The following is a 21,795-nucleotide window of genomic DNA, read 5'->3' as shown; positions in this document are numbered from 1 at the left end:
TAAACAATTGAAATTTTGAAGTTTCAGTAGTTCGGGAATGTTATTGGATTGTAAATGAAAAGATGTTAATGAATTATGGCCCCCTTCAGCATTGAAAAGTCTCTTTTGTACATTATTATGTGTAGCTTGCTCCAAATGCACCCAAGAACTATATCAGATTTTTTTTGGCCTACAATGCCAGTTCTAATATTGTCTGGAGTTTATTTGTGTGATCCAACGTTTGACCACCAGCTGGATCAGTTTTATTTTCAATAAAATAAGCCCTTTATGTATTATTTTGTAGATTTTTTTCTGTTATCTTTGTCAATTTTTCATCATCATTTCATAAAACGGTCAGTAGTTAAGCTATCAAAATATCTTTATTTTTCTAAGATAGCTAATTTATGAAGGGATTAATAAGCATTAAAAAAAAACAGTTTACATTGGTTACCCTGTATATGGTAGGATCGATTTGATCTCAGATTTTTAAGCAACACCTGACATAATTTCACCAAAAAACTATTGGTAAGGTTTTGTAAATCACCTGTTTTGACAGGTTTATCTCTGGACGTACTAGTTATACATATCAATGGATTTATTATTACTTGGATCAGATTATTATGTACTCTAATAAAGTGAAACTTGTAACTAGCCAAAGTAACGATTCCCCCATCCCCCCTTTACCCCATCCTCTTGCCTCCTACTGGATTAATAATAAATTGACCAATAAATTACAGGGGAAAAAAAACCTAAATTGACGACAATTTTTCCCACATCATAATATCCACGTATATTACATCCTATTACAAACACATCTCTAGACTCATCTACACAAATTATGTATTAGATACCAACTTGCAGGAATAGGGTATAACCAACAAGCGAAATAAATCTAAAATAATATTTGGGGGCAGATGTAATTGTAAAGGTCGTCCATTCTACTATGTGTTGATCCCCAACGACCGCTGAAAATCGCGTATAGGTTTCGTGTTTTTTTACAAAATTTATTTCGTTGTTGGTGTAAGCTGACCAACTTAAAACGACCGAGATAAATAACAATCATTGGTTAAATAAAACTTAAATAGCAAAATAGCAAATATTAACAAAATAATTAGTCATGAATTTTATTTGAATAAATAGTATAAAAATTACATATGATTATTTAGTAAGGATTGAGTCAGTGTATGTGTACAGGGTTCTTTTGTGGTCCTAAAATATAATACAAATTATTATTTAATTTTAATTGATACTTCAATAATTTCTTAAAACCTAACTTTAATCATACTTATCAGTATATTATTTATCGCCTTAGTATCTAAGAATTTCAATCAGTAGAGGGTGAAAATGAGGCCTCAGGGAAATCAACCTTTTTACAATTTTAAAAATCAGTTGGAGGTCCAATAAACCTCTTTCCTCTTTAAAAAAAAAGCTATCCCCCCCCTAGCCATACAAAATAGCCTAAATCTCACCAATTCAAAAAAATGTTTCTGTGATCTTAAGAAACACACACACTCACAGACAGTCATCTTATTACATTATTCTATATGGTGATTACCTCACAAAATTTAGGTTGTTCAATCTGTCTGGGAATAATTCTGTTGAGGGCCAACTTTATAATTTGTTGCTGCTCTTCCAACATTTTCTCCATGGAGTCGTTCTCAGATACCAATCTAGCATTTTCCTAAAAATATTAATAATGCATTATTTTTTCAGATGATAGGCAACCAAATACCTCCTTTGATTTAATGTGATCATCTGGGCATATGGGATACGATACTCTAACTCCCACATATATAGGTTAAGTATCATCCAACAGAAAACCAACCCTTTAAATGTGCGACCTTTGTCTTAAAGTCCTAACTGTTCATGGTATTTGGTTGCGCCTGATTAAGGTGCAAGGCATTCCCCATACTCTATTAGTACTATTAGTGCCAGACATAGCAGCAGTAGGTATCATTTTTAACGTCTCTAGTATGACGCAGCATGGACCAGACAAAACCCTACACCTACCAGACAGCAAGTTTTTGACCTAGGCTACAGAAAATTATGAATTACTTAGTCTGTATAAAATCTCTTTGAATCAGGTGTCTTGTTCGAATATTGGCTATACTACGGCATATTAAATGCTACTGCTATTTTAGGATTGTCAATGTCTGAGGTTGTATTTATTATCTGTTTTTTTTTGCCTGGTGTTACTTGATCTCATATCTTGTCATTTACCTTTAGTAGAAGTTCGTTTTGTCTAACTTGGTTGGTGGATTTTATTTTCTCTTCATTCAATGTCTTTTGGATTGTTTCACATTTCTTGCAGACTAGTTGCTCTTTGGATTTATGCAACTTCTCATTCTAAATGAAATAAAGAAAATGTCAATGACTCGTTTCACGCTAATTTGGCCGCGTTAAAGCCATCAAATACCCCTTCTCGGGCTCTCCTTCATCTATTATGTGAAAGTGCAAAGGATTCTTAAAGATCCTGTCCGCAACCAAATAACAATAAATATTTATAAAAGTACAAATAAAGTTAAATTTTGGATGACATTTAAATGCTTGGCCGCTTGAATTATTCTTTTTAGGGTTAGCTTGATATAGGTCTATGTCCGATTTTTATAGCACTTGGAAAACTGTATCTCTTTGTGGTCTTCGGATATAAAAGTACTTTATTATTTGTTAAACATTTATTTCATTAGTAATACATGTCCGCAAGAAGTCTAGATTAGGACATATTTGATCTTTAGGCCTAATTTACCTAACTACCAAATAAAAATAAAAAACTTGAAAAAAATGTTTAAAATTTGAATTATTTTACCTTTAGGTTGCAGAGCTGTAATTCTAGATTTTTAACTTTTGTGTTTAGATTTATATTTTCTTGTTGTACTGCTCGTACATCTAACTCTTCACTGTTGTTATTCCTTACAAATAAATAATTTTAATTCATAATAGTTATTTCTCGCATCGTATTATAAACGGCTTTCCGCGGATATAGAATGTACAATTATAAGATTAAAACCAGTTTTTTAAGCCCCTAGGTGCCGTAGGCAAAAGCTAAAAAAACTGGTTTTAATCTTATGATTGTATATTTTTATATTCGTAGAAAGCTGGATGTAATACGATGCTTGACATAGTTTTTTCGTTTGATGAGAACCGGTTCCTATCCACCGGATTCGAATAAATACGAGAAATGCTTTTACAAATAATTCAGAGTAGTTAAAAGTTTATTCCATCAAAATAATTCTTTTTATTAACTCTACCCGTTAAATAAAATGTGTGTGCGAATGGGGCGTTTGTCCATAGTTAGGTATGGAGACCGCTCTTCTATGAGTACTACTAAAACCTAATTTTAATGCAATACACATAGACATTCTCATCGTCGGTTCGTTTGTTTAGAATGCTTAACCCTCTATTCCCACAAGTATAATACGAATTTGGTTGAGCTGGTGGAAGCTCAACAAAAGACCCACGCGAAGTATTATGTTGCTTTAACCTAAGAATAAATGGTTGGTTTTGATATTCGATTAGAATTATATAAGTATATTAAGTATTAAGGAAGGAAAATGTTTTTATAAAGTGTATTTATATTACAAGTGCATAAGTTAAGTATGAAAATATTTACAGGATAAGTGTTAAAAGTATAAGTAGAGTAGGACAGAAATGTGCCCTAAGTCCCAAGCAGTGAATTGTGCTAAGTGTTAGAGTTCTAACATAAGGCCTGAGCTCAATTCATGCTAAGTACTAAGGGGCCTAAATTTAAACTACAATGCATGCCAAACAACTAAGTCATTACCTTTTAAAGCCAGAAAGAGAAGTTGATGGTAGGAGAGTTAATAAATAACTGAATAAATTCAAGAGGTACATGCTATAACATTAGCTCTGGACCAGGATTTTAGTGTTTGTCTGTGCAATTAAATATCTGTGTGTTAATATGTGACGTAAATCAGGCATGGTTGTAGGCATACATATATGTACTGGTTGTTTATATGATTACATTAACTATAAACATAATATCTTTAATAAACATATACTATTAGCAAATCACATACAGATTACCATGAATAGGCTAGCGTTACCCGTATATGGTGTCATATAGGTAAAGATAGGCCTATGAATGCATAAATTGATACAAATAATGCCTTGGGCCTAGCTAAAGTAATTGTGTCTTGCCCCTGAGTGCTACTAGATAATTGCAGGGCACGTGTCAATCAAAGATTCATAATATGATCTATAAAGTGTTGACTTTATATCAAGCATAGATAGATAGTTGTGGATGCGAAGCATTTCTGTAAAAGTCTCATATGTACGTTCAAAGAATTTGAAAATTGAGGGTCGCATCTCCAATGGGGGTAAGTTGTTAAAAAAGAAAAAAGAGAAAAAGAAAAAGTTTAGTAGTCCCAGTATATAGGCATATATAATAAACTATAAATGTATTCCAAGCTAAGTTAAATACGCTTTCCATTAAGAAAGTATGCTTTGCGTATTTTCATAGCTGGGTATACAAGATGATAAACCTCCCAAATAGAATACATTCTTTTCTTGAGGGGTTTAGTTTTATCTAACATTGTCACATCAATAAATGTTTTTGCGTTGGTTGTTCTGGATAGTTCAGCTTCTTCTGATGATGAACTAGGTGGTGAAGTGCTCTCGTTCGAAGTGTAGGTTGAGGTTGGGGGTGAGGTAGATATGTAGCCAAGGGCGTCCACTTGTGCTACCTCGTTACCATTCTCGTCCAAGGTGATTGAGTGATTTTCCAGGTCATAGTAGAGTTGGTTGAGGTCATTTGTAGAGAGGGATAGTGTGCTGCTGGAGCTGATGTCACTATCGGTCTCCACTCTACTATCTTCTCTGGTATTCAGGGCTGTATTTAACAAGAAATTCCTGATGGTGATGGACAGGTTCTCTGAGAATCCATCGTACTCTGGTGTGGTGATAATGTTGTTGTTCTCGTCTATAGTGTCAAGGTGTTGACAGGAACACAACCGCAATCCGTCCAAGGTAGGGTGGTGGTAGGGCTCCAATACTCCATGATCATCTAGGTTATCTCCAGGCTGGTCCATGGTAGATCCTAAAAAGAGTTAGTGCGCGTGCTCCAACCGGTTCCTTGGGGTATCCTGGCTATGGTAATCTAAACAAAAGAAATTTTAATAATCTTTTATTAATCATTTTATCCCTGGGATATTATAGAAATTCTTTTCGTTACAGATAGACCTATAATGGATTGATTTGTTATCTCTATTTCTGTTAAATATAACTGTTTCCTGAATTTAAACAATATTTTATATAAAAATGTATAAGTACAATTAGTATTTACATATCGTATTAATTTCTTTGGTTACATTACTCGTATATATGTATAAATATAAGATTTTACTAACAATAGTTGGTAACCCTTGTTTGTATATTTTGTATATGTACATATGGTTTATACCATTGTTGGCATTAGCTGTATTTATCTTATTTTTTTACACGAATAAATTTTAATCATTTTAAAGACTAATGTCTTACATTACATCGCTTGTCAAGTATACCTTTTAGACTTAATATCTACAAAATATATCGTTCGACGTCCGTAATTAAATTTTACGTGACAATAAGTTGTCAACCCTTTGTTTATGTTTGGGCGGTCAAAAGTGATAGGGGTTGGATTTGAGCGAGGTTATAAAAAGCTGGCGGCCCAGTAATTATGCTCATTTCATTAATAATTGTCTTTGCGAGCGGAGCTTGCGTTCGAGTGTTTAATTTTACCGCTAAATTCTAAGAGAATTTATATAAAAGTGATAAAATATAGTAACCCGTTTGTTTTATATGAATGTTTTTATGTTATAGATTGTTGATATGCCCATTATTGCATTCGTTAGCCTCTATTTAAGACTCAAGAATCTTATTTTCTTCGTCGATAAGGCCTTTATCACTATATTTTTGATCGAAAGTGGATTAGAAGCAATATGGGTATATCTTCAATCTACGACAATTTTGTTTTATATAATATTTGTAGTTTTGATAGGACATATCTGAATCATCGGGCACATTGACGTACCTTGTTTTGTTTACGTTTTCCGTCTGCAAAAGTTAAAGTCGTTCATCGTAAGCAAAACTTATATTGACACAGATATGTTCCATCATTTTATTCGTTTTATCTTTTGATTACTGCGTCCCTTTTTTATAATCAAAATGTATTGAGTCCTGACTCAAATCTTCTAAAACAAGTTTATTATAGGTTTTAAAATAAGATTTTCCTTTTACTTAATTCAATTATAATGACGCTAATTGATAGGTTATTTACGTTACGAGTAACTCAACCATATTTATTTTAAAATGGTCGCTTACAAAAATTATATTTAGCTAGCTTTATCGATAGTATTTTCAAAACGTCATTGAAAATATTCAGATTTAGCTAGTACATAAGTTTTAATTGCTTGATACATCATAATGAAGATGTTTTTGATAGCTCAGCGATAGCTATTTTTAAGCGTTGAATCATGTAAGATTAATTACATATTCTTTAACTTAACTGAATCTGATAAAACAAAGTTTTAATGTTTGGATAGCTTAACGATAGCTATTTTTAAGCGTTGAATCATGTAAGGTCAATTACATATTCTTTAACTTAAAGAATTTTACTTTTTAAAATAATAAATCAAAGTTTTAATGGTTAGGAAGCTCAACCATAGTTGCTTAAAATACAAAAAAAATATTCGTGTGTACAGTCTTTTTCATAAAATTAACTTTACTATATTGCCTTTCAGAATCACTAGTCCTTTATTTTAAATTTACATCCGCTCATAATGTATATTCCTGACAGCCTCGACGCGCATCTGAATATTAAGGAAAGATTCGAGGAATCGATGAGAGCGGCTGCGGCCACTCTTGCCAATTCCTCGCTTCTCGAAACCTCCTTAGACGACTCGAGTTCAGTGTACAGCGACGCGTCTGGGATGCCAAGCCTTGCTGATGTCGATGACTATGGGAGTACAAGTACTTTTGATACTGTAGAGTCCGAAAGGGATCAAGGGGAGATGTTTGGCAACGAGCATCTCTCACTGATGCTTAGTAGAACGATACAAATCATCTGGTCTCTCCTCAATTCGGTGATGCAGAACTCCTGCGGTGACATTGGTGACGATGTTGCCGGAGGTGATTCTGGGTCTGCCGAGTCGAGGAGAGACCAGAAGACGAGTCTGGACGCACTCAACATGGATGGCTTAATTAACATGTTGTTGGGTTTAGGCTTGTTTTCATGTGCTCTCATAGTGGTCTTCTTCGGTGCTGTAGGGCTTGAGACTCTAACACGTTTAGACAACACCTCAGACAGGTCGCTGGCTCGCTGGATAAGAGATGTATGTACGCGCCTCCGTAATATAGGCGTCAGGACCATTGAGCTTCTTCACTGCGGTAACAGGACCAACAGGACTAGATCTGGAGTTACGTCGCCAACTGTGGAGCCGTCGGATACAGGCATGTACGAAGCCGCTTCCTCTGTGATGGATGATATTCTGTCAGATACACAGGTGAGATTTCTTCTGTTGTATATTTCTTTTCTGTTTTGTATATTTTTTTTTCTTTTCTAGCCACCTGTTTTGTCTAATAAAGCATCATGATGTTGCAGGGTTGTTCTGTCCTATTCTCACTTCCTCAACGTTGACTTTCGGCTCTTCCATATATATCGCTCACCGTTTGTCGTCGTTTTATGTCACCAGAGAAATCCGCTCGATTACCGCAATTAAATTGAGATACCAGTTAACATTTACTAAAATCTTAATTAGCAACCTAATATTATTTCCCTCTGGGAAGGTTGAGAGTTTGCTCGTGCCGCACGTTTCTCATTGGGATTTTAAGTGTTAGATCAAGTCTTTAATGTTTCCTTTTTGTTTTAGGCTCCCTCTGCTAGTCCATCGACTCCAGCCGAAGTGAGATCCAGAGTTGGGCTATTTGCTGTACACCGCCTGTCTGCCACTGAGGATCGAGTTACTGGAAGTAATGTGCTTGCGGGATTGGACACCCCGTCGGGAAGTCCTGGCTTCCGTCCGTTGATCTTTGATCAAACAGAGCGTCTACATGTAAGTATCCATGCTTTAGTTTTTCTATTAATTTTCAGAAAGAGGCTGTACATTTGTACACGTATCCAGAGGTATTTGCAACTAAAATTCTTTTATTGGTAGAATATTAATCTTAAAATGTATGGTTGCATAAGCATTTTTGAACCGATCTAAGATTTTAATTCTAATATAAAGTGGGTCGAATCGCTACCTAATCATATAGCTTTACAGGATTTTAGGCATTCTCATTTCCTGATTTTCCTAGATTCTTTGTTGGTGTTGCGATTAAACTAATAAAATCTATTATATTCTAGGCAACCAACTCAATCCCCCTGACGCAGTTCTACACCACTATGGGGAGGTGTAATCGGGTCAGTTCTGAGAGGACAGCTGAGGGATCCAGCGACAGCTCTTCCTTGAGCTCTATTATGTGCCTTAGTCGCATTGAATCTCCATCTGCAGCTGATTTGTCTGTGGTAAGTTTGATAAGCTCTTATAATATTTCTTTGTTGCAAAAATTACGTAACTTAGACTAGGCTGTTTAGCTCAGATAGCTATGTTTTTTTGACAATAATTTTACTTTAACTATGGTATAGTTCCTTCCTAATAGTTAATATTAAGATTCTGGATAAAGTATTAGTGATGTATATAAAAATTAACTCGCAAACATGTATGCATAAGCGTTGATACATTTTCTTGTGAACATTTATTAAAATGATTGTCTAATAATGTCCCTTTTCTTATTTTAGGATGCGGCCAGTTTAGTCCCACTGGTTGACGATATCGAGGACGCCGATCTCCCGCCCATTAGATTTAATGCGGTGAGTGATGAAATCGAGTACCCCACTCCACTACGAGTTCTCAGTTTGGAACGTCTACGCCGCTCCATGCGTACTCCAACTCCTGCCATCTTGGAAGAGATAACATCAGCGGAGAGTAGCTTCAATTCAGCTACGCGTTCCTCAGATAATAACAGGACAGAGGATTCCGGCGTTGAGGGAGTCCCTCGACGTCGGGGTCCCACGTTCCCTAAACGTACGCCGTAAAGTGGCGCTGTTAGCTTGGTTGAAATATGACATACAAATTTTAAGACAATGACCAGTTTTAGACAACATGTGACTAAATTTACAGATTTTCTAATATTTATGTAACTAGTCAAAATAGTAATCACTATGAAGTAAAGACTTTTGTTATTAGACATTATGACTTTTTATACTGTACAAAACCAAATATTAATTTACACTTCTGCCATTATGTTATGTATATACATGTTTAGTCTGTAAGGATATTTAGTATGTAAGGAAATGATTATAAGGTTGTATTTTCTTTATGCCCATAATTTAAAACTTCATTCAATCTTAATTACTTTCTTCGTAAGCGAACTAATCTTTTTCTTTTCTCAATAGTATGTTAACAACTGTAATTACAGCCTTATGTCACAGTTTATTCATTCTTGTTAGCTTGTAAGGGTTATGTATATATAGATATTTAATCGAACTCGCACCTCAGTACCTTTTCTCTAAATTTCATTTATATCCATCCCTGTGCATTAATCGTGAATTTCAATTGTGCTGTGATATAGAGAGGACTTGTAAATAGCATATATTTTTTCTTGTAACCAATATCTAAGTAGACTGAAAGACTGACGTTAGACAAAGTTATTTAAATACGCTTACTCAAGTATTTTTAAGAAAACTCATGTAAAGACTGTTTGTGATTCAAGTAATTAAAGTAATATCGTTGACTGGATGATCTCATTAAGGAAGCTTTATTTAATTAGTAAGGCTTAGAATAAATAGCGTTTCCCTTTTAAATTTCAATACAATAGTCATAAAGCTTAGAGTTTCAAGGTAAAATGTTCTTATGTCCCTTTAAATTTAAACCTAAGTCTTATTTCCAACAAGTAGAGTTAAATTTTTGGCTCACGTTGGCTTGTTGTTAGGCTATGTGCCTTTTATATATGTACAAATTCAACATTTAGAGGTCAATTAATAGTATTAGCAATCTCGAAGTTTTATTATGTGCCAATATACAGCTTATGTCCAAATTATATTAACTAAGATGTTAAATTGTCAGAAAACTTCTTACTATCATAATGTTTTTCAAATACTGTAAAAAATAAAAATTTATGTTCTGTTTTCAAAATTGATTTAATTTTATATTTTCACCAAAGAAAAATATTTGTCAAAAAAAAATTTTATACCTTTTCTAAAGATTATTTACTTTTGTTAAAATAAATATAGAGATTTTAAGTAGCATATACACTGTTATTTACTGATTAGTATTTGTTGTGTACAACTCCCGTTTACGTAGCTACTCTATAAGTATTACTGTCTGTTCCTTAATTTAGTTAGATACATAATTAAAGTTTATTTTTACAAGGTGCTTAGTCTAGCTTACATTCACTTGGTTCATGATAACTTTTATAAATAACAAAATTTCTTGCTATGTTCTTTTTGATATCTTAACTATGGTTTATGCGATTAATTTCCTATCGTTTTCAATAATTACATAGAGATATATGAGAATATAAGTATTTTACATCAATACACATATGTACAAGAGGTTTTATCATATGCAAAACTTTTATATCGTTAGGATACGTCCGTACGTCATTGTTAGAAATCAGATTATAAGAATCAGTTTTAATCTAGTTTACTCTTCATGGATAGTGGGGAGAGTACAATGTCCAGAAATGAGGAGGACTGTGTCTCTCAGATTCTCTATTTGGCGTGCTACTGCCCGTAATTCGTCTGTTATAGTCTGTCGGCTTCTATACTCCTGCTGTCTATACCGTATAACCAAACGGTTGTATGCGTCTCTATAAGTGTTTCTAAGTATACGACAATGCAAGTATCGTACAATACGACTAGGTTGGCTGATTCCACAACTAATTTTAAACGATAACATTTCTTTAATCATCGTAAGCAAGTTATAACAATATTCTACTAGGTTCGCGAAGGTCTCATGTAGAATTCGTTGTGATCTAGGCATAGGCTTTCGGAATCTAGTTTGCATTTTATAGCTTTTGTAAAATATTCTGTTAAGACTTACGTGTTATGTGATAACTGTAGTACTTCACAAGGTTGGTGATTTCCTCACTTGTGGATATGTTATAGTAAACTGACTCAATTTCAGGGTAAACTTTAAGTTATCATTATTGTTCACTGCTACTACTAAAATTCTGAGTGGGCGTTTCCTGTCCGAAGTTATAATTAAAGTTTTTGACATATTTTTTTTGTATGTAGAGTGGTTATAGTTTCTAATAACTAATCAACTCATCACAATTCAAGGCGTATATATATAGGTTGCCTACTAGTACTGCTATGTTTGTACACTTTGTACAATTTGTATTAAATGTTTTAAATAGTTTTTGTGTATATGTCAGGGTGCGTATTTAACATTTGTAACATTCGTATTTTTGTACAATCTGTATCAATCGTTTGACTCTGTTTGCCTATACAGAATCAAAACTCTCTATATGCAATTTTTTTATGTAAGTGTTTTTGAAGGGATCGACTCTTTAGTCGACGTATATTGCATATAGTTGGTCTCCCCTGCTGAAGAGAAAATATGTATATTTTACCACTGGATATATAACCTTGAGTGGGAAAATTTACATGAATATGATAACTTAGTTATCAGATTAGAATAACATATTATCATATTGTTCACAAGTTTACAGGGTAAATGGAAATGTAAATTATGGTTGTGAACTTGTGCCATTCCGAAATCTGACATGTCTATCATTTATTTTCCTAAGTCGTCGACCTCCGGTAATAAATACGGAATCGAGTGTCATGTCCTCATCGGCACTTGAGTCCTCTATGTCCGAATCAGAGTCTAATGGTTTCTTATTTTGTGACGCTTGTTTTCGTGTTTCTAAGGGTGAGTGTGCGCGTATTCCTGGTTGTGGATCCTTGGAATTAACCGGGAATATAAGCGGAAGTGTGTCATTTTTAACTAATGTGGCTATCTCTTGATTTGTGAGTTTATTATAAGGCTTTGTAATAATTCCCCTTATTTCCTCTGGGAGGGTGTCAAAATGTTCGTCCATAGGCTTGAACTTTTTGATTTCGTTGAAAGAGTATTTAAATATTTCAGTTCTTTTGTCTGAAATTCTTTCAAGCTTGCAACTGTTAGGGCTTACATCCAAAACTCTATAGGGTGAAATATGATAGATAGGAGTAAGATTGGGGTTAACACCAGGTGTAATAGTGTTATTTCTAACCAAGACAAGATCTCCTATATCAAATTGTTTGTGTATGCGGGTTTTGTTAATATACTTTAGTCTTGCCTTCCTTCCCTTTTCAATAGCTTTTGCTGAAATGTCCAAGTTTTCTTGTATACCGTCCGAGAGGTCTTGCACATAGGCTTCTGTGCGAGCTATTTCAGGGTGATATTCATCCGGTTTTATTGCTCCAAAGAACAATTTAGACAGGGAGCTACGTGTCCCGAATAATAATTCCATGGGTGAAAATCCAGTTTTTGGTATTTTAGTGCAATTATATTGTCGGACTATTAACGGTAGTAGATATACCCATGAGGTTTTTGAGTCTTGCGCCAAAATTTTAATGATTGGCCATTTTATTACTTTGTTGCTAGCTTCCACCAATCCTTTAGAGGGTGAAAAGTACGCAGTAGAATACAAAACTCGGATGCCAATAGAAGCAAAGAATATCAAATTTTGCTTTTCTAAAAATGATTTTGCATTGTCGCACAATATTTGTCTGGGGGAGAAATTAGGATAGAAATAAAACATGAATTTGTTTATAAATTCACGGGATGTGAGTGATTTCATGGGATATGCAAGAATCATTCCTGTTAGTTGGCAGACTATAGTGAGGATATGATTATAACTACGATATGGGGGCAAGGATTGTATATAGTCAATACTTACACATTCAAAAGGTCTTGAAATTGTACTATAAGTTCCTACTTGTTCTAGTTTTGTAGATGAATTTTGAAGTTGACAATTTAAACAAGATCTAGTGTAATTTCTAACATATTTCTTAAGGTTAGGGTGGAAGAAATTTTGCATATTCAAAAGCATTTTAATTTCTCCACTATGTACTAACAAAAGATGAGTATAGCATACTAATACTGGTAATAGTTTGGTTGGGAGATAAACCTTTAAATCTCCTTTTATTTTTGTAAACAGAATCGTGTCTTTAAGTTCGTAGTTCTGTCTTTTATAAGTGTAGTTGTTTGATTTAGAGGTTAGACAACGTGTGTAAATGTTAGAGTATTCCTCTTTTTGGTTTGCAATTATATTTTCTATGCTAATCCTTTCTTTTAGGATTTCCAAAGGTCTTAGTACTTTGCCTATAACTCTATGTTCTGCGGCAAGTGAATTTATGGTGATTTTGGGTTTTTGTTGCTTTGGCTGTGGGGGTTGTTCATCATAACCCAAATAGTCGGGGTTATCCATAATGAACTGTGTCCATTCTTCAATAGTCCAAACTTTATATTGGGGTAAGTTATCTTCAAACCCAGATTTAACAAATTTAGGTAGGGCTACCTTTTTAATGCTTGGTAAAGTAGCATTATATGCCCTTGTTAAGAAATCTGCCAAATTGTCTTCTCCTCTCAAGAAAGACATTGTTAGCTTCGGTATTAGAGTTAACAGAGTGGTATTCCACCTCTTCAATTTATTAACGGCTGTTAATGCTTTAGGATTGAAGAGATAATAAGCACACTTTGCGTCTGTTAACAAAGTACATTCACAGCTTGGACCTATTAGAGTTCTAAACGAGTTTGCTGCATAAATAATTCCTAGGATTTCAATGTCTATGATATGTAATCTTGACTCAGCAACGGTAATTTTCTTTGAGGTGTATGCGATAATTTCAAACATAGACGCTAAAGATTTTAAATTAAAGCTATTGGTTGATGAAACCATTGCGGGTCTTACTATGTGTTGCTCTTTGTGTCCATATAGTAAAAATACAAAAGGGGGTTTTGTTTTGTCTGAACAGTGTTGAGTGACAGGTTTGGCACCCTCTATATTTGTGATAACTATCACAGGACGGTACATAGCTACACTAAGAGCCTCAAATATGAGTTGTTGCGGATCTAGATATACATATCCATGCTCTAGTTTGCGAATAAATTCTAAGAATTTATCCCTATCATTATTAAATACAAATTGGATATACTTTTGTCTCAACATCGTAGAACGTATAATTTTTGATGCTCTTTGCAGGATGGTGGTCAAAGGTGTTTGAACTTTATTTAGTTCTAAAAGCAATTGTAAAGATATCCCAAGACTATTGTGTACAGTTTCTTCAGGATAGCCCAAAGTTTTACTAGCCAAATATTCAAATTCGGGCGGTCCATCTTCAGACATACGCTTAGCATAATCCTTAATGTTTTCACCTTCATTCTGCAAAGGTAGGGGTAAAATTGGTAACCTATTATCATAAATAACATGGTGTACAGGATCATCGAAGTTTAGCCCAGGGGGTAGGGTTTTAGCCTGTAATTCTGGTGTCACTATTTGTGCTAAGACTGCTGAATATGAGCCAGTTGAGGTGCCGGCTGCATCTGATAAGATAATCTTAGGTGCTGATAAGTTAACTAATTTGCTAAAAATTGGTCCTGAAGCTAAAGCTTTCTTAATGTCTTCGAATGCTTGTCTTTGTTCTGGAGTTGGGACAAAAGTTTTACCTAATCTAGTAGATGTAAGTGAAGTTAGAATATGTGTAGGAGCCATAATATCAAATCTTAAATGTTTATGCATACTTTGTAGTACTCCCATAAAAGATCTCATTATAGTAATATCAGTAGGCATGGGAATATTTAGAAGTTTTTGTACTCGCCTTTGATCTACACAGCAATAATTATGTGAAATGAAGAACCCAAAGAAATTTACCCTACTTTTAAAAAGTTGTGATTTCTTTAAACTAATCTTTCCTTTATGCGTGTGTATTCTACCCATAACTTTCTTCAAAATCTTAAAATGTATATTCAATGATTCTGATCTAGTTTTAGCTAGTTCAGTTGAGACAATGAAATCATCATAAATGTGTTGGACTTCTGGGATAGGTGAGTATACCATTTTGGCTAAATCACCGTCCATTACAACATTACCATTATCATCATAAACCAATTCCCAGTGTAATATCTTTTCCATAAAGCGTGATAGACTTTCAGGTGAAGTCTTAATGCCAGTTGGTAAGGATGCGTGTCTAAAAGCTCCTAATGGGGTTGCAAACAATGTTAGGTCTCTGCAAGAAGGTTCTAGCGTTATACTATGAAAAGCGTTAGCCATGTCACTACTACTATGCACAAATTTATCCCTTAGTGACTGAATCAAATTTTCTGCTGTGGGTAGCAGTGCAGGTTCAGACTGCAGACAAGGATTCAATTGTTGAAAATTTACAATTAAACGAGGACAGCTCCCCTGATCCGACTTTGGAATCAGATAAGCTGGGCTTGCATAGTTGTTATAGGAATCCCCATCCAAATTAGCTCTTTCAATGGTGCCGTTCTTTAACAAAAACTCTAAGATAGATTGCATTTGCATTTTCTCTACGGGTGATAAATAATATAATTTCTTATGCTGGGGTAAAGTTTGACCAGGTTTTAGTCTAATTGTATAATTGCCCAGATATTTACTCATGTTACCTCTATCAGTAGAATGTGTAGATATGATATCGGGGTAAGATTTTAGGAATATGTCTTCTATATAATGTCTTACCTCTGGTGGATAGTCTGACAGCACCACAAGATCCTCTGGTTTAACAAACTGGTCCTTAGGCACACTATAGCCAGTAGGTTCTGTTACATAGTCCATGAGGTTATCAGATTCGGCTATATGTTTTAAGCCAAGTTCAATAACGTCATCACTATTTTCAAAGAGTTTATTCTTTTCGGGATCTGGTGTAGTTAGAATTTCATCAATATTAGAACGGTAGTCAGATAAGGCTACTCCTGGTACTGGAGTGTCATTGTTTATATCTGTAGGATTCGGTATATATCCATCAGCTAAAGGAAAAGATCGCTCTACCAGATTGATGGCGCTGTATTTTGGTAGCTATAAGAGTTGAACTGAGTGGTTTCTGGTGTCTAGTGAGATCTGATTGATGGCTGGAGCCGTAGCTTTCTCTGCGTGTTGCTCCAGGGCTTGTACAATCTCATCTAGTTCAGTTGTCACAGATACATTGTGTAGGAATGATTGCGTGAAATCAAAGTCTGTGGTGATCTCCTTGACTACAAATTGGTTGCTTGGTTCCAAGTATCCGGTGATAACAGTGTTAGTAATTGCATGTTCAGTGACATTTGTTATCATTGCCCTTCCACTAAGTTGTCCTCGGTTGTTGACAGTCAGTTGCGTTTGTCCAGGTTGAATTTTAATTCCTCCATTTCTATCATTGGCAATGTGGTCATCGCTGAGAATGACTTTTGTTCCAGGAGCCAAGTTGAAGAAATGGTTGATGTTCATTTCTATAGTCTGAGTTTCATTAGGGTCAATTTTGTCAATTGTACCTGTGCAGAGTTGTAACTCATAATCAGAACAGAACAGGCTATCTAGTACTCTCCCAGGATGGAACATAGAGTATAGATATGGTGCTGGCGGGTGGTTGTCCGCAACGAAAGTCAACCCTAATTGGAGATCTCTAATGCCATTCATTCCGATGATCATAGGTGTGACATTCTTGTGTTCCTCAGGTACAATCATAAATGGTACTGGTCTATAGATGCCTGAGAATTGTGTGAGACGAATCATGAGAGTTATTTCTCCAGCTACTGGGATTTTGTGTCCAGAATAGCTGACAAGAACCATGTCACTCTTTTCCAGATGGTTCTTAACCTCATTTTGTTGTACTCCAAATAACATACCAAAATAGCTGGTTGACATGATATTTCTGTCTGCTGCTGAGTCAAACAAAGCTGTCATGTATACATCATAGTTTCCATTTGACATACATCCGGAGCAGTTCAGGTACATTTTCCTATTTTCATCCATAATAGCTGCAGAACTATCTACCGCTAAAATCTTAGGGTCATTAGGATCCAGTCGAACGGTAATAGCGTTAACCCTACTTGTTCTGCCACGCTCTTTGGATTGTCCATTGGCTTTGGCCTCAACCCATTCTTCATATGCCTGTTTAAACACACCACCGGGTCTTACTTTACCACTATGGTACAGTTCCATCATCGCTGGTCGTCCAGGGCATAGGTGTTGAGCGTGGTATAGGTCTTTGCCATACTTCTTGTGACAGCTTGGGCAGTATCCGGATGTTAGTGCTGTTTGATATTGTCGTCCTTGGTCATCGCACAGTAGTCTGCATCCATCTGATATTTTGTGTGAATTTTGACCACATGCACCGCAGTAGCGCTTATTGGATGTTCCATAGGAGATATGATAATCTTGTTTGGTGTTCTTTTGTGGTTGTCTATCTCTATTATCCCTGTTTTCTCTGTTGTAGGTTTTAGGATAGGCTGGTTTAGCAGTAACTTCTCTAACTGTTGGCCTTTTATAATAGCTTGACGTAGCGGCAACTTTAGCAGGCTGTTTGTCTCTATTCATTCTTGTATCCCTGTCATGTGAGTAGTTGGTGTTGTTTGTCTTTTTATGAAGCGACAAATCTCCATTGTAACTGGCTGATACACCATTCTGCTGTAGGTCTAGATCTAGGTCTTCAGTTCTAGGATACATGGAAGCGGTCAACTCATGATATGTAGGGGATCTTCCAAGATCATGTCTGAGATTGTGATGGTTTTCAGATGCTATATTGCGGCTATTTGTTGGTAAGCTACGTTTGAGTGCCTCCACTGCAGTTATGTTGAATACATTCTGTCTTTCCTTCTTGTCTGTATAATGAACAGCGGCTCTGCTGGCAAGATTCTGAATGGTACTGACAAGCTTAGGGAATGACATGGCTTTAGTTCCCTTAAAAGCTATCAGCTTAGCTTGAGCTTCCTGTGGGCTGATGAGTATATCGTACTGTAGCAGTAAGCTATTGTAGACACTTTCAATAGATAGTCCAAGGTTGAAACTCTGCTGGATAGTAGTATATGCTTCGCCAGTTGTGGTTCTAAGCATAAAGGTTTCGAATTCTGATCTTGAGAGGTTACATAATTCCTGAGCAGTGTTCATCTCTGACAGATAATCAGTAATGTAAGGTGGTTTGCCGTCTCCTTTGAAGCAATGCTTGAGAGGGAAGGTTCCATTGGCTAACTTAAGCTTTTGATCGTTGCATAGGGTGCTCTTGCTTGCATAGCTGCTTGGTGGTTTAATTCCAGTTTGGTTGGTGAAGTTACTGAAGTGTCGTTGAGTGCGTTTGTCATTCTCCTCGTGTACAATACGCTGGGCTTCTAACTCAACTTCACGTCTTTGTTCCTCTTTGTATTCCCTCATACTCTGTGTGTAGTTGGTACAGAAGTTCCTCATCATTTCTGAGTCCACACGTATGTTGGGGTTACAAAGTCTTATTGTATCCAGGAATTGTGGGAACAGGAAATTTCCCAGAGGATCTGATAGTGTTGCTCTAACATATCGATCTCTGATCAATGCGTCTGGTGAGTCCTCGCGCATAGGTATGGATCTTACAGATTCCGTGTCTGGTTCTGGCGTCTTGGTTCTCTCACCATTCTGTTCTGGTTCCTCCTGGTTGGGCATTGGTTCCTCCCTTCGTGTATCATCTCCTGCAGAAGCTGCATCAGCTGAAGGAGTTCTTCTTCCAGGCGTCGTCGAGCGTCCTCGACGTGGAGTGTTCGCCTTTTCAGCGTTGTCATCTTTCTTACTTTTATTAAATAATGGCATTACAGCTAGCTTAAAGCTTTTAAACTTTCTATGAGTTCTTTAAAGAAGCTTATGAGATGTTGTACTATTTTAGGATTTAAATAGCAAAGGTACAAGAAGAAACTAAATAATGCGCCTAAAGTTAAAACGATCAAAAATTGTTTACAATAACAAATTTTTCTTTTAAAATTGTTAAATATAGATGAGTATGTATTGTCTACTTCACCTACAGTTGTTTCTACGTCGCGAATGCTTGCGAGTGAGCGTTAAATCTTATTCTGGAGTGTGCGCTAATGCACTCTTATCCTTAATTAAGCTCAACTGTAGAAACACTTCTACTTAGATTTATTCTATATTTGCTTATAAAGCTAATGTGGGTTGTTTAGCTGTACAAATTAGCTATAAAGTTAAATAGAATGTTTAAGGTTTGCAGCGAAGTTAATTTGGGTATGCTAATATACTATCACAAATTAACCGTTATTTGCTTAGGCGTCGACTTTTCCTAGCAAATGTTATTGTTGAGAAAAACAGCAATTTATAATCCTTGTTGAATTCTTACTCCACTCTAAGGATATGTAGCTTACAATCTGCTTATTCCTGTAAGGCTTTATGAATATAACTTACTGAGGTTCACTCCCAAAGGATCGTCTATATTCTAATAGTATTGCAACAGTTTTGCCTGAATATCAAAGATCTCGCACCCAATACTTATAGTTGTATTAGGGTATGCCTACCAATCCTACTAAGTATTATTCGCGAATTATTATGGGGCTTCACTTGTGATTTCAATCCTTATAACTATGTTATTGAGACTCAATTTAGATTGTCCTATATATATGAATATAATCAGTTTGTTTTCAAGGTTATTATAGACCGGATGTGCTCCACTTAATTAGTGAGAACACAAAATTCTATGTGTCTTACTGAAGTGTGATATCCTACGCAAGGTGATCAATCTATACGCTGGAAGTTGTCAATCAAACTCTTTAAAGTAGACTACAAGGTTGGTGTTATTATTTGGTCAAATATTATTGAAAATCAAATTAGCTGAATTAGTGCACTTTTTTTTCTAAATGGTAACAATTTTTAGATTATAAAGATTATAAACTATATGTACACACTTTATTTTACTTGGTTATAGTCTTTATGCTAATAATCCTAAGTAAAATTAAATTTTCTCAATGGTATAAAAAGAAAATGTTCTTTCTTTGTTTTAATCCGGATTTTTATAAAGACAGTAGAGTACTTCCAATATTACTTGCTACTTCTTTTAGAGACGTCCCAAGACTCCCAAGATAGGCTGCTGCAACCTTTTGCTGCGTTTGGTTACTAGAACTTTGTCTCTTATAAGTGTGCTTTTAATTACATATAGGGCTTAGGTTGTTGACTATACTTTTAAATCACTAATATTCACTATCACTAATGATTGATGGTTTATAACTCTTCTCAAGTTGTCTGTTGAATTCTGGCGGCACATGAAATAGAAATTTTAGCATTAGCAAAGCAAGTAAAAATTTAGTTTTCATGTCCTACTTATTGTTGAGTGAACTGTGTATTGTATTTATGTATGTGTTTGTAAGGAACATACAAACAAAAAAAATTTCTAAGTTAAGATTGAATTAAAAACTTTCTAAGTCAAAATAAAATAGAATCACTCTAAGTCCAAAGTTGGAAAATTTTGACTAAGTCCAAAAAGTTTCTAATGAAATTATTCTAAGTACAAAATCAATAAACTTTGGCTTAGGGAAAAAAAATTCTGAAAATATCTTAAGTACAAAATTAATAAATTTTGACTAAGTCAAAAAAAATTTTCTTATTGAAATTATACTAAGTACAAAGTTAGTGAATTTTGACTGAGTCCAAAAATTTCTTTTCAATGAAATTATACCAAGTACAAAATTAGTGAATTTTGACTAAGTCCAAAACTTTTCAATGAAATTATACCAAGTACAAAATTAGTGAATTTAGACCAAGTCCAAAACTTTTCAATGAAATTATACCAAGTACAAAATTAGTGAATTCTGACTAAGTCCAAAACTTTTCAATGAAATTATACCAAGTACAAAATTAGTGAATTTTGACTAAGTCCAAAACTTTTCAATGAAATTATGCTAAGTACAAAAATAGTGAATTTATCTTGAGACAAAAGAAATAGAATTACTCTAAGTCCAGACGTGGAATATTTTGTCCGAGAAGAAATTTCCTAACAGTTCATTCACAAAGCTACTTTAGAGATTGCCTATAAGTCAAAAGAAATAGAATCACTCTAAGTCCACTGTTGGAGTATTTTGACTAAATGCAAATCTCGCTAAGTTAAGGATTTTAAAATCATAAAGTATTAGAGTGTTAGAATTATCCTTCACCAAAAGAAATAGAATCTCTCTAAGTCCATAATTGGAATATTTTGGCTAAGACAGAAATACTCTAAGACAAAATTTTCTTTTAAGTGTGGAAAATGAAATTTGTTAATCTAGTTGGAAAAATCGTAATTATTACAAGTCCGAATTTTGGTAAATTTCCAACCAAGATCACAATTTCATAAAAATTACTATAAGTCCAGAAATTCAAGATTCTCTCTGTAACAAAAGAAATAGAACGGTGCTAAGTCCAAAAGTGGAATATTTTGCTCAGAGTCTCAGGAAATCTCTGGAATTATTTCTGATTTCATACAGTAATTTGTTTATACTTATATCATTCCAACCGATCGATGTTGAGAATATCTTTGAGACTTTGAAATATTTTGTTTAACTCAAAATTTTTGGAGGCGATAGTTATTTTGATACATCCGCATATAAATCAGAATTGCATTAAGAATATAAGTCCTAGGCATGTATAAGTAAGTGCAAACCTCAGAAAATCGGTTCTAACGGCACCAAAGTATTAGTACAGTTTAACTTGAGTATAAATGCTACAAGTTTGTAATAATCTTTTGGCCCTTTACTACGACTCAAGAGTACTAACTGCTTTCGGCATATTGTTTCAGAAACATGGCTCCAAAGACAATATGTATCCCAACTAACAGCGTTTCCCGTGTTCTAT

General features: G+C 34.8%; 1 protein-coding gene across 1 annotated transcript in view; it reads right to left on the bottom strand.

The window, feature by feature from the left end:
* Window positions 1-21,795, bottom strand: part of LOC145315870 (uncharacterized) — a 207,709-nt gene that overhangs the window by 117,411 nt on the left and 68,503 nt on the right. The gene's annotated exons all lie outside the window — the stretch shown is intronic.

The sequence above is a fragment of the Acartia tonsa genome, chromosome 4, assembly GCF_053477335.1.
Source record: "Acartia tonsa isolate MP-2025a chromosome 4, ASM5347733v1, whole genome shotgun sequence".
NCBI lineage: Eukaryota > Metazoa > Arthropoda > Copepoda > Calanoida > Acartiidae > Acartia > Acartia tonsa.
Note: the sequence above shows the minus strand (reverse complement) of the source record. Positions and strands in the feature narration are given on the sequence as shown.